The sequence below is a fragment of the Arvicola amphibius genome, chromosome X (assembly GCF_903992535.2).
Source record: "Arvicola amphibius chromosome X, mArvAmp1.2, whole genome shotgun sequence".
Taxonomy (NCBI): Eukaryota; Metazoa; Chordata; class Mammalia; order Rodentia; family Cricetidae; genus Arvicola; species Arvicola amphibius.
The window spans coordinates 17,012,287-17,024,879 of NC_052065.1; the positions used below are offsets into that span (position 1 = coordinate 17,012,287).

At 41.1% G+C, this 12,593-nt stretch overlaps 1 pseudogene; it reads right to left on the bottom strand.

Moving 5' to 3' along the window:
* Positions 1–6,973: 6,973 nt before the first annotated feature.
* Positions 6,974–12,386, bottom strand: LOC121677014 (annotated as a pseudogene).
* Positions 12,387–12,593: the final 207 nt, after the last annotated feature.

A 12,593-nucleotide genomic window follows, 5' to 3' on the forward strand; every position in this document is an offset into this window, starting at 1 on the left:
AAGTCTCACCAATATGAATGCCCCAACATGAGCTGAACATGGACACAGTAATAAACATGCCGAAGTGGATGCAGGAGAACCAAGGAGGCCTCAGCCCTATATGAAGAACCACAATTAAGGGATGATGAAAGTGAGAGAAATGGTCTTCTTGAAGGGAAAGCACACCAACTGTTGTCCAATACCAAAATATCCCCGAAAGCATACACACAAATACCATTATATAGACCAAGCAGGTTATATTTAGGTATCTGTTTATACATCTATATATAGATATATGCATGCAACAACAATGAATGAAAATAGAGGCAATGAATTTAAAAGAAAGCAGGGAGGGGTATATGAAAGGTAGAAAGAGGAAAGGGGTTGGAAAGTGATGCAATTATAATATAATCTCCAAAAATAAAGAAATAATAATCATAATAATTATAATAATAAAATGTTTACCCTCAAGGAACCAGGATGCAGTGGTAGCCATTGCCTGGTATGTGTAAAGCCCCAAGTTCGATCCCTACAACTCTAAGGAAAAAACCCTACCTTTCAAGCAACATAATCTCAACTTTTCTGCTAAATAGAAGAAATGTAGAGTTTTGAGAATAAAATAAAATTGATGTCCAAATTTGACCGAGACCAACAGGAAAATAAAAATTTAGAGACATATTTTGAGTGCAAGAATAAATAAAAATTCTAGCTAAAGTACATCCAGGTTTATTCCCACATGAATGCTAACATTAGAAAATAAGAACATATATAGATTAATCCATTGTTTTAAAAGTATCTTAATTCCATGATCTTAATGTAATTACAAATAAAAGGACAAAGACTATAGGATCATCTTAGTTTTAGGGAAGAAACTAAAATTCAACCTCATTCAAAACAGATAAATGCAAAAGGCATTGAAATGAAAAGATGCATCTTCCCCACTCTACAGCCAACTTATTATTATTAACTATTGTTGTTGCTGCTCTATCTTAGACCCAGTCTCATCATGTAGCCCAGGATAACCTCAAACTCACAGTTCTCCTGCCCCACTCTCCCGAGTGCTGGGATTACAGGTGTGTCTTGCAGGACTGGCTCAGTATCATTGCTATAAAACATGATACTAGAAGTTTAGTAAATGTACTATGCCTTTTTTTTTCCCAGCTTGGTGTAGCTAGAGTGATCTCAGAAGAGGGAACATTAATTGAGAAAATGCCTCTATTGGATTGCCTGTGGGAAATTCTGTGGTGGGTCATTTCTGGATTGATGATTGATATGAGAGAGCTCAACCCACCACCGTGAGTGGTGCCACCCCCTGGGAAGGTGGTTCTTGGCCTTATGAGAAAACAAGTTCAACAAGCCATAGAGAGAAAACCAGTAAGCAGTGTTCCTCCATGGTGTCCGTGTCAGTTCCTGCTTAGAGTTCCTTGGCTTCCCTTAGCAATAGACTGTAACTGTACGATGAAATAAACTCTTTCCTCCTCCTTAGATTGGTTTTTTAAATCATAAGCAATAGAGCACTTGCTGTTCTTATAGAGGTTCTGCGTTCTGTGCCTAGCACCTACATGATAAACACAACCATTCATAACTCCAGTTCCAGGGGCTGTGCAAGCACACGATGTGCACACATGCATGCAGGCAAAACACTCATACACATAAAATAAATAAATCTAAAAGAAGTATCTAATTTTTAGTAGTCTAGAAGCTATAACATATCTAGAATTAGTTATAAAACCAAAGTATCTCTCTCTCTCTCTCTCTCTTCACTAATCTGTATATATGAATGAACCTGCCTAAAGTTTATTTTGATCAATCTATTTAATTATTTATACTTTCATTTTCATTCAATAAAGTTTTGAATATATACTATATAATGGGTACTCTTCTGGCTCCGAGAGATGTAATGATTAATGAAACAAACTTCTAGCCATGATGAAATTCTAGCAGGAGAATGTCATAATAAATAAAATACATAAAATATATAAGCATTCTGGAACGTGCTTATAGACAAAAAACTAAGTTAAGGAAATAGATGATGAAGGGAGAAGTATTTTAAAGCAAGTGGTAGATGGAAAAAAAATGGTAAAGACTAGAGATCCAGAAGGTGGAAAGCTTGACGACAGGATGCCTAGGGAAAGCGATGGGAGCTTTCCAGGGAGAAAGAGTAGCAAGAGCAAAGGTCCTGAGGTGAATCATATAGCCCTCCCTTATAGGCCATCAGAAGGCATCCTTCTCTTTTCTTTTATCTCTTTCCTTTTCTTCTCTTTTTCGCAATGATGGGAATTTAAGCTAGGATGTCATACAGGCTGAGCAAGTACTCCATATCTCATTTATATCTTCAGCCCCTGAACTTACATTTGAGTAAGATAGGGAAGCTGTGTGAACGGTTTTGAACAAAGGAATGACACAATTCAGTTTGTGTCATAAAACACCACTTATTATAGTTTCTTCACTGTGAAGAGAATACAGGGCAGCCAGGTGGAAGACAGAGCAGCTAGGAGAGCACTGTGATCATTCAGGTCAGGGATGACTGTGCCTGATGATGGTTCCTAGAACAGTGCTCATCATGGAGAAGGTGGAAAGCAATATAATTCTGAGTGTATTTCTTTTGAAAATTGAAATGGTTTGGCTATATATATATATATATATATATATATACATTTATATATAATTGATTTTTATTGAGTTCTACATTTTTCTCTGCTCCCCTCCCTGCCTCTCCCCTTCAACTCTTTCCCAAGGTCCCCATGCTCCCAATTTACTCAGGAGATCTTATCTTTTTCTACTTCCCTCTGAGTGTCTAAGATTTGTTAGAATGACTTACAGGCTGTGGTTGAGTTAATTCTGTAGTGTGGAGCTGTGGGCCGGCTTCCCGCCACCCTATGCCCCAAAATAATTACACAGAAACTGTATTCTTTTAAACACTGCCTGGCCCTTAGTTTCAGCCTCTTACTCACATCTTGACTAACCCATATCTAATAATCTGTGTAGCACCACAAAGTGGTGCCTTACCAGGTAGATTCTAGCGTACGTCCATCTTGGGCTGGAGCTTCATCCCGTCTGGCTTCTCTCTCAGGAGAGGCACGGCGGTCTGCCTAACTTGAGAGAGGCGTGGAATCTGACTGATCCTTCTACCTCACTTCCTCTTCCTGTTCTGTCTACTCCACCCACCTAAGGGGCGGTCTATCAAATGGGCCAGGCAGTTTCTTTATTAGCCAATGAAATCAACTCAAACAGAAGACTCTCCCACATCATTTCCCCTTTTTCTGTTTAAACAATAAAAAGAAGGCTTTACCTTTAACATAGCAAAATTACATATAACAAAACAGTTATCAAGCAAGAATTATAGTTACAATATTTATATCTACTTTATCTTTTATCATAACTAAAGAAAACTATAACTATCTATCCATTCTTCAACTCCATCAAAGACTCCAGAAGGATATAATATTACCTAGGTAAACAAGAAGTAAGCAACTTACAAAACTCTAGAAATGACAGAGACATCTCGCTGCCTGGACAGTCACCCAAAGTTTCTCTGTACTGTTGGGGCATCCATCTTCGGCCTTCAGGCCCATAGTTTCCAGCAGACATTTCCATAAAGCAAGAAATTTCAAAGACAGTTCAGTCACTTTCTGCTGTGCCCTGCAGAATGTCTTGCAGACTCTTTCATGAATCAGGAATCCCGAAAGATCATCTCACTTTTAGGCAAGTTCAGCAGTCCTCTCTCTGAGGGTTCTCTATGTCCAGTTTATGCAATAGTCCAGGCAAGAGCAGTTTCTTGCCCAAATGGCTATCAAACTCAATAAGGATCCTCTTTGATGCCCATCTTCCTTTTGAAGTAGATTGGTGCTGCCAGGAGCAGACATGTCTCATTGTCATGAAAAGTCCTCAGTTATTAAAACATTTAAATGGAATATTCTGTAGTCTTTGAAAGATATTAGGAATGCCTATCTAACTAAAATATATCTCTATATATCTAGAAAATCTAACTAACATAACTATAAGCTTTACTGTTATCGACGATTATCCATTAACAACAACCTATATTTCCTAATTATACATTACATTTTTAAAAGAACGACACAATCACAATACCTTAATCAAGATCAGAAATACATATAATAAGATTGACCTTAATATCATTAACCAAGATTCACAACAATCCAACTTATTTATATCTATATCATCTCCCCCTTTAAATGTAAAAGAACATTTATAAACAATATTTGGGAATATGGGCGCAGTTATTTCTCTCCAAACTGCTTCCTGCTGAATGGGGACGCTGTTCATCAGATCTTTCGTGGTGTAACCTGTGTGCTAGGTACAGCTCAGTCGGCAGTTGAGTGAAGTAATTTTTGAGGGTGTTCACAACAACCTTTCAGGAGGGCGTGGTCTATCATACCATATTGGTATAGAAGCAATCCACAGGGTTTCATTTTCTGTAAAAACAAAAGAAGAATCTCTTTTCCAAAGTATCATATCCTTAGATCCAAATTCTGAAGTCAAGGTATTTTCAAAATATCTTCCTTGGATTAGTTCAGCAGCATTTATAAACAAATATCTTTTAGCAGCTATTGCTTCTTCCTCAGCATATAAACAATTCAAAGAGAGCATAATAGCATACAGCATCAAGATTCTCTGTGTATTTTCCATCTTTGTACAGCTTTATTTTTACCTCTATTTCGTTTATTTTTACTTTTATTTTTTAAGACATGTTCTCTGTATCTTTGTCCTGGAATAACTCTGTTGACCAGGCTGTCCTTGAACTCACAGAGATCTACTTGCCTCTGCCTCCCCAGTGTTGGGATTAAAGGTGTGCTCTACAACACCTTGCACTCACAGAGATCTGTCTGTCTCTGCCTCCCAGGCACTGGGATTAAAGGTGTGTGCTACCACACCTCGAAGTCACAGAGGTCAATTTACCTTTGCCTCTCAAGTGTTGGGATTAAAGGTGTGTACTACCACACCTAACTACTTTATTTCTTCCTTTTTTACCCTAAGAACTTTAACCTTTAGCATGCATATATTTTTAACACACTATAAATCATTTAGAGGTTTTCTTTGTTTTTGAATCTCTCTTTACTTTATCTTTCTCTCTCTCTTTCTGACCACACAAGTCTTTAAATTACTGAGCAATATGGGTAGGATTCAAGCCATGGCTTTGCCAGCTAGATCCAGCCCATTCCTTAGCTTTCCAGCCTCATGGCAGAGGTACCGGTTGTAGCCATGTTTATCACCACAACTCTGTGGCGGTTCAAGGTCCCTGCCAGCAAGCAAGCTGCAACAGTGTTAAACAACACTCAAAAGCTCCATAGTCGGGACCGCCTGCTTGAAAGAGTCAGAGTTTGCCCTGGCAGGACGGCCCAGAAAGCTGGCACTTCAAAACGGCACAACCTTTTTCCTGCTACGGCTGAAAACCGAAAAACACACGTTCAGCTTTTCATCAATACCATATAAGTTTTTTGTGGCAGGACCTCTTAAAAGAGCTGCACGGTTTTGCAGCTAAAGCTGAGTCAGGAAGCCTCTCTTAGATGAGAGTGCTTGCTATCCAAACCCGAGAAATTGCTGCGACCAAGAACACGTGCTTCACTCCATTCCTTCCCTAGCTTTCCCAAGCTTTCTGTGGATCCAGTTATCCACGTTGGGTGCCATTCTGTAGTGTGGAGCTGTGGGCCGGCTTCCCGCCACCCTATGCCCCAAAATAATTACACAGAAACTGTATTCTTTTAAACACTGCCTGGCCTCGAACTCGTGATCCTCCTGCCTCTGCCTCCTTCAGCAAATCCTACCGGCGTGCGCCACCACAATAATTACACAGAAACTGTATTCTTTTAAACACTGCCTGGCCCTTAGTTTCAGCCTCTTACTCACATCTTGACTAACCCATATCTAATAATCTGTGTAGCACCACAAAGTGGTGCCTTACCAGGTAGATTCTAGCGTACGTCCATCTTGGGCTGGAGCTTCATCCCGTCTGGCTTCTCTCTCAGGAGAGGCACGGCGGTCTGCCTAACTTGAGAGAGGCGTGGAATCTGACTGATCCTTCTACCTCACTTCCTCTTCCTGTTCTGTCTACTCCACCCACCTAAGGGGCGGTCTATCAAATGGGCCAGGCAGTTTCTTTATTAGCCAATGAAATCAACTCAAACAGAAGACTCTCCCACATCATTATTCTATTTTTTTCTTGTTGTTTTTGGTTTTTTTTTGTTTTGTTTTTTTCAAGACAGAGCTTTGGGATTAAAAGTGTGCACCAGTATTGCCCAGTTTAGGTCCAGCTAATCCAAAAATGGTTGGCTGTGAATGGAAAGTTAAGGATGCAGTCAGTCTAGGAATCTGGATGTCTCAACTGGTCTTCAGTATACACTGGCATCCCAAGGAAGTAGGTTCTAATGTCAGCTAAGGAAGGAACTTGCTATCAAGGCAAGAGCAAGGAGGCAAAGAGCAAAAGCTTCTTTCTCCCATGTCCTCATAGGTCCCGCAGACGTGTGGCCCAGATTAGAGATGGGTTTTTTCCAACTCAAAAGATCAGAGATAAAGGCACGTCTTCCTGCCTCAAAGATCCGGATTAGAAGTAGATCTTTCAACTGCAAATTAAACAAAAAACTCCTCATAGGTGTGCCCCTCCATTTTTGGCTTTAGTTAATTCCAGATGTACGTAACTTGATAACCAAGAATAGCCACCACAAGTCCATCCCTTGTCAACTTGACACACAACCATATCTCCTTATGTCACAATTAATTTCTGAATGAAAACTATAACCAGGTCATAATAATGCCTCGACATGATATAATTATCTCTCATACATTCATAAATGCATTACAAATTTAGAATAGGTGGCAATGTCCCTTAGGACATTGTTTTAGTATCGTAAACTTAAATATGATAAGCCTTGGGATTTCCTTAATTGATGTTACATCACATGATAAAGAAAATTGAGAAAAGAAAACACAAATATCCGTACATGTGCATTTTAACAAAATGTGACAGAAACACTCATGTCAAGTATACTCCTTGTTTCTGTAGCTGGTCACATGGCCTTAGCTGATATTTAGAGCTACCTTCCTCTACTGCCCATTGTGTTTCTTTGGTAAGAACCTCAGCTCGTCTTGACTTTTCCTGGAGGACTGACCCATGCCTTCATTTCTCATGGGTCTGTACCCTTTGCCATCCTGCCTGGATTAGTTTGCTGTAGTTTCCCATTTGAATTTAATGACACTACACGGTAGCACCAAGAGATGCCCTCAAGGATCTTCTGCACTCCAGACATAATCCTTTTTACTTCCATGGTGGAGAAGCAATCTAATTTCTCCATGGTAATCTGGATCAATCACCCCTCTTAATAGTATTATTCTTTATTAGCCTGTTAGTTTAAGGGCATCAGAAGCCCCAAGTGGCTCAGGGGAAGTCTGAGTTTCCAGTTCAACGGAAGGCTTGTTGTGGTTCCTAGAAGAAGCACTCCCTGTTCTGGAACCAAAACTTCTAGGCCAGCAGAACATAGGGGTGGGGGAACAGGGATCAAAAACTTTCCTAGTGGGTCACTAGGGGTGATAGTGAGTAGAACTATTATTTCCTTTTCCACACCTTAATTTCTGGACTCATGGATCCTGGCTATGGGAGAAACTGTACCATAGATTGGACGCTGATTCAAAGCATGTGCTACCTTCTGAGGAAACCCTGACCCAGCCCAACAGGCTACTGCCATGTAATTGTCACCGAAACTGTGTCTTCAAAGGTCATTCCATATTTCTACCAGACCAGCTGTTTCATCATGGTGGGGAATATGGGAAGACCAGGGATTGGATGTCCACTGTCACCCTTCCCTGGCTGTGAGGTAAGTTCCTTGGTCAGAAGTAATACTGTGTGGAATCCTATGATGGAGGATTGGCATTGGGTACATGTAAGCGAGTGTTCACAGCTTTGCAAAGAGACAGCTCTGAAAGCTGGAGCTGCAATAGGACAGCTCTGGAGGAAAAGGCATCCTGACTTGTCTGGAAATCAGGCTATACCTGGAGCTGGGGTGCAGCGGAGGATGGTCTCCCCACGGGATGTAGTAATCCTACTCCTTTCCTAGAGAGCCTTTACAGCTGAGCTCTGCTCAGTTTCCCTAAGGGAACATCCTAGCAGAGCTATCCATTTCTTCTGCTCTGACCCAAGATTTTACTTCTTCTGCTTCTCTCTGCTAAAGGGGAAACCCCACCAAAATGTTACTTTTTCTGCTCAATTCCCATGGGAGTTTCCTAGTAGATGTAACTGTTTCTTCTGTTTTCTCTGCTCAGCGCCCCCCCCCCCCCACCAAGGGAACATCTTAGCTAAGGTTTTTTTTGTTGTTGTTGTTTGTTTGCTTGTTTGTTTTCCTGAGCTGGCCAAAGAAGAACTTCATCCAAAATTCTTTGAAGAAAGAGATTTATTTGGGAAGGAGGAGTCCAGGAGAGTGGCTGCCTCTGCCAGGATGGTGAAGGACAACCAGCAACTGGACAGGCGGAGGGGCTTATGTAGGGTTTATATAGGGCTTTTTAGGGGTGGAGGTTTCCCAGGGAGAAGATTTTATGCTCAGGGATTGGTTAGTTTTCCTGCTCAGGGATTAGTTTAGTTGGTCAGAGGCAGAGTTGGCTCTGGTTTCAAGCCCAAACTGTGTTCCTTTCACGGGTTTTCTTGTTTGTTTGTTTGTTTTGTTTTGTTTTGTTTTTGTTTTTGTTTTGGCTCTAGTTTAGAGGCCAAGGCATATTTCTTTCACTGCCCCTGATTCCAGGGCCAAAGTGTGTTTCTTTGGCTCTGGTTTCAGGGCCAGGGCGGTTTCTTTGGCTGGTACTTTTACCCTACAATAAGGCCACAGGTGCTGGTTTTGGAAGAAATATTACGTGCAGGAAAGACAAACCCATGACCAGAATAAGTCCTGTGAAAGGACAAAGTGCTGTAGTCAACCTGACACCAAGTCATTGACTGGTCACTTTGGGGAATGGTGTCATATCTAGAAATGATAGGCTAAAAGGGTAGATTATTGTACCTACTTTTAAACAAAAAACCCCACAACTACTAGTCTCAAATATTTTACACTGGAATGGAATTTGTATATTGATAACATTTAAGATTATTTTTGTTATACTGTACATATTTTCTACTTTTGTTTAAGATTTTTTGCATAATGATACAAATTAAGGTTATTTTTGTTATGCTATATTATATGTTTTTATTTCTTGTTTAAGGTATTATACTCATGAAACTCATTTAAAAATGTAATGTAAACCAGGCTGGTCTCCAGGACAGGCTCCAAAGCCACAGAGAAACCCTGTCTCAAAAAACCAAAAAAATAAAAAAATAAAAAAATAAAAATGTAATGTAAAGTTCTAGCCCTTGAAAGTTATTTAGGATAATAAAGAAACACAGGTTAGTAGCTAGCCATCTGCAACAATCAAAATTATAGTCATGTCAAGTATATTTTAAGGTCAATCAGAGACATATTTTTAAAAGGTAGATGGTCTACAAATACTTCAGAAACCTACAGAGTATGATGTTTTAATAGCATACAGCTTGTCATGACAATGAGACATGTCTGCTCCTGGCAGCACTGATCTACTTCAGAAAAGCATGATGGGCAGCAAAGAACCTCTGTTTGGAGTTTGTTTTCTTTGTGGCAAAAACTAATAATTTGGGCAAGAAATTGCCCTTGCTTCAACTGCTGACTGTATGCTGTCCAAACTAGACAAGGAGGACAGAAAAGAAAGTGACTGCCAAACTTTGTCAAGACAGGGTAAGATAGTCTTTCAAAATTCCTGCTTCACAGAAAAGTCTGTCAGATATTCTAGACCCGGAGGCTGAATATGGATGATCAAACAGTACAGAGGACCCCTGAGATTTCAAAGTTTTGGAAGTTGCTTGCTATGTACTTCCTGTTTACTCATTCTTGGATCTCTGATGGAGTTGAAGACTACATAGTCATAGTAAGTTTCCCTTAGTCATGACAGAAAGTTAATTAGGTACAAAACTTCGGACTCATCAGTAGAAGGTAAATAATGTAAAATTTTCTCTAAATTTGCCAAATGCTAATGGACTGGACATTGTAAATGTATTTCTTACTTGGCAGTTATTCTTCTTGTATATAGTTTTGCATTATTACAGTTATAGCTTTTTATTTAGATAAATGGAGGAAATGTTGCAAGATAATTGTCCATACAACCAATCCACTGTACCAGTAAAGTCAACCTTGAATCTAGGACAGATTCAGCAATTGGCTGACTGGGATTAGTCTTAAAATTCTTGAAGGACTTTGCAGGGTGGCTAGAGAGGACAGGAAGAGACTCAGGAGGAGTTGGGGGGATTTCTAGTGCTGTAGGTTCTGAAAAAGGTGTAGAGAGGGTCAGCCAATTGCTCCACTTTCCTTGGATTTTTTCAGATCTTTATCTCAATTTCTGACTCCTGAGTTTTTATTATACTTGAACAATTAGGTAATTGTTTCATCTGACAGCTACACATATCTTGGGCTTAGTGTTGGTGTTGGTCTCTGCTATTTGCAAATCAGGCACTAAGCAGCAGCTGTAACCAGGTCAGCCTTGGTGAGTAGAAATCCATGTTGTTTAGCCCATGCATAAGCATCATCTCTGCCACCATAGCCACTTTGTTCATGGGCCCATCAGGCAATGAGAGGAGTGGCTGGGGACAGAGGCTGAATGTCCACAGAATGGCTCATCCTGTCTACTTGATTACTGAACTCCTCCTCAGCTGAAGTCACCTTTGGATGAGCATTTACACGGGACGCAAGTATCTTCCCAACCTTTGCCCATTCAGAGAGATCTCTCCACATACTTCTTCCCCAGATGTCTTTCTCATCAATTTTCCAACTATGCTCTTTTCAAGTCCCTGACCATCCAGTCAATCCATTGGCTACAGCCCATGAATCAATGAACAATCACACATCTGGCCATTTCTCCTTCCAAACAAAATGTATGATCATGTGTGCTGCTTTAAGTTCTGTTGACTGTGAAGATTTTCCTTCACTGGTGTCTTTCAGGGTTGCCCCAGAAAGGGGTTGTAATCCTTCAGCCGTCCCCTTCTTGGTGGTACCTGCATAATGTACAGAGCCATCAGTAAACCAGGCCTTTGTCTTCTCTCCCTCAGTCAACTGATGTTAAGGAACATTCCATGAGGCTATAAGGTGCATACTTGGCAGCAGGCAGCATTGTAGCAGGAGTAGAAACCATAGGCATTTGGGCAGTGTCTTCATGTGACTTGTTTGTGCCTTCAGGATCTGCTCAGGCCCATTCACATACAAACCACTTCCATTTGATAATAGACTGCTGCTGTGCACATCCTACTTCGTGACTTGGTGGGTCAGATAACACCCAGCTCATGTTGAGCAGCTCAGGTCTCATGGTAACTTGGTGGCCCATTGTCAAAATGTTCAGTTTCCACTGAGGACAAATAACAGGCCAGGCTCTGTGTCTCAAAAAGAGGCTAGTTGACTGCAGATGATGGTAAAGTCTTGCTCCAAAATCCTAAAAGCCTCTTCTGTGATTCACCTTTAGGGACCTGCCAAAGGCTCCAAACAGCATCCCTATCTGCCACTGATACCTCATGTACCATTGGTCTGTTGGATCATATGGACCAAGTGCTAGAGCAGCCCACACAGCAGCCTGGACCTGTTGAAGAACTTTCTGTTCCAGGCTACACACAATGATAGCAGCTTTGCAAGTCACTTGGTATATGGGCCAGAGTAACAAACACCCTAGTGAGGAATGTGCTGCCTCCAGAATCCAAATAGGCCCAGTAAGTGCTGTGCTTCCTTCTTGGTGGTGGGAGGGACCAGGTGCAATAACTTACCCTTCACCTTAGAAGGAATATCTCTACATGCCCCACACCAATGGTCTCCTAAGAATTTCTACAAGATAGAAGGTCTTTGAGTTTTGGTTGGATTTATTTCCTATTCTCTTTGGGTTACCAAAAAGTTCAAAGTGGTTGCTGCATCCTGCTCCCGTGGTCCACTCATCATAAAGTCATCAAATTAGCACACCAAGATTCCTTCTAAGTTATGACACAGGACTGAGGAGTTAATATAGCCTTGAGGTAAAACTGTAAAGGTATACTGCTGGCCTTCCCAATGGAAAGCAGATTGCTTCTGGTGGTCTTTATGAACACGTACCAGAAAAGGGCATTCACTTGATGAAAAGCTGCATACCGTGTACCAGGACGTGTTAATCTGCTCAGGCAAGGACACCACATCTGGTACAGCAGCTGCATTTGGAGTCACTACCTGATTGAGTTTTCCATCATCAACTGTCATTCTCCACGATCCATCTGTCTTCTGCACTCGGGGGTAGGAGAGTTAAAGGGAGATGTGGGAGGGGGGAACCACCACCCCTTTGCAATTTTCCGAGTCCTTGATGGTGGCACTAATTTCTGCAGTTCCTCCAGGGACGCGACACGGGTTTTTGTTTCACTGTTATCCCCGGCAGAGGCAAGTTTTAGGTTCCTTCCACTGTTATCCCGTAAAATCCATTCCCATACACACTCCTCAGACTTCTGCATGAATGAACTAGCAAGCTCATTAAGCTCTTTAGCAGCACAGCAACCCCCTCCTGCACTACACTTTCTACCTCCCGCCTCGGAACCTGCTTAACCC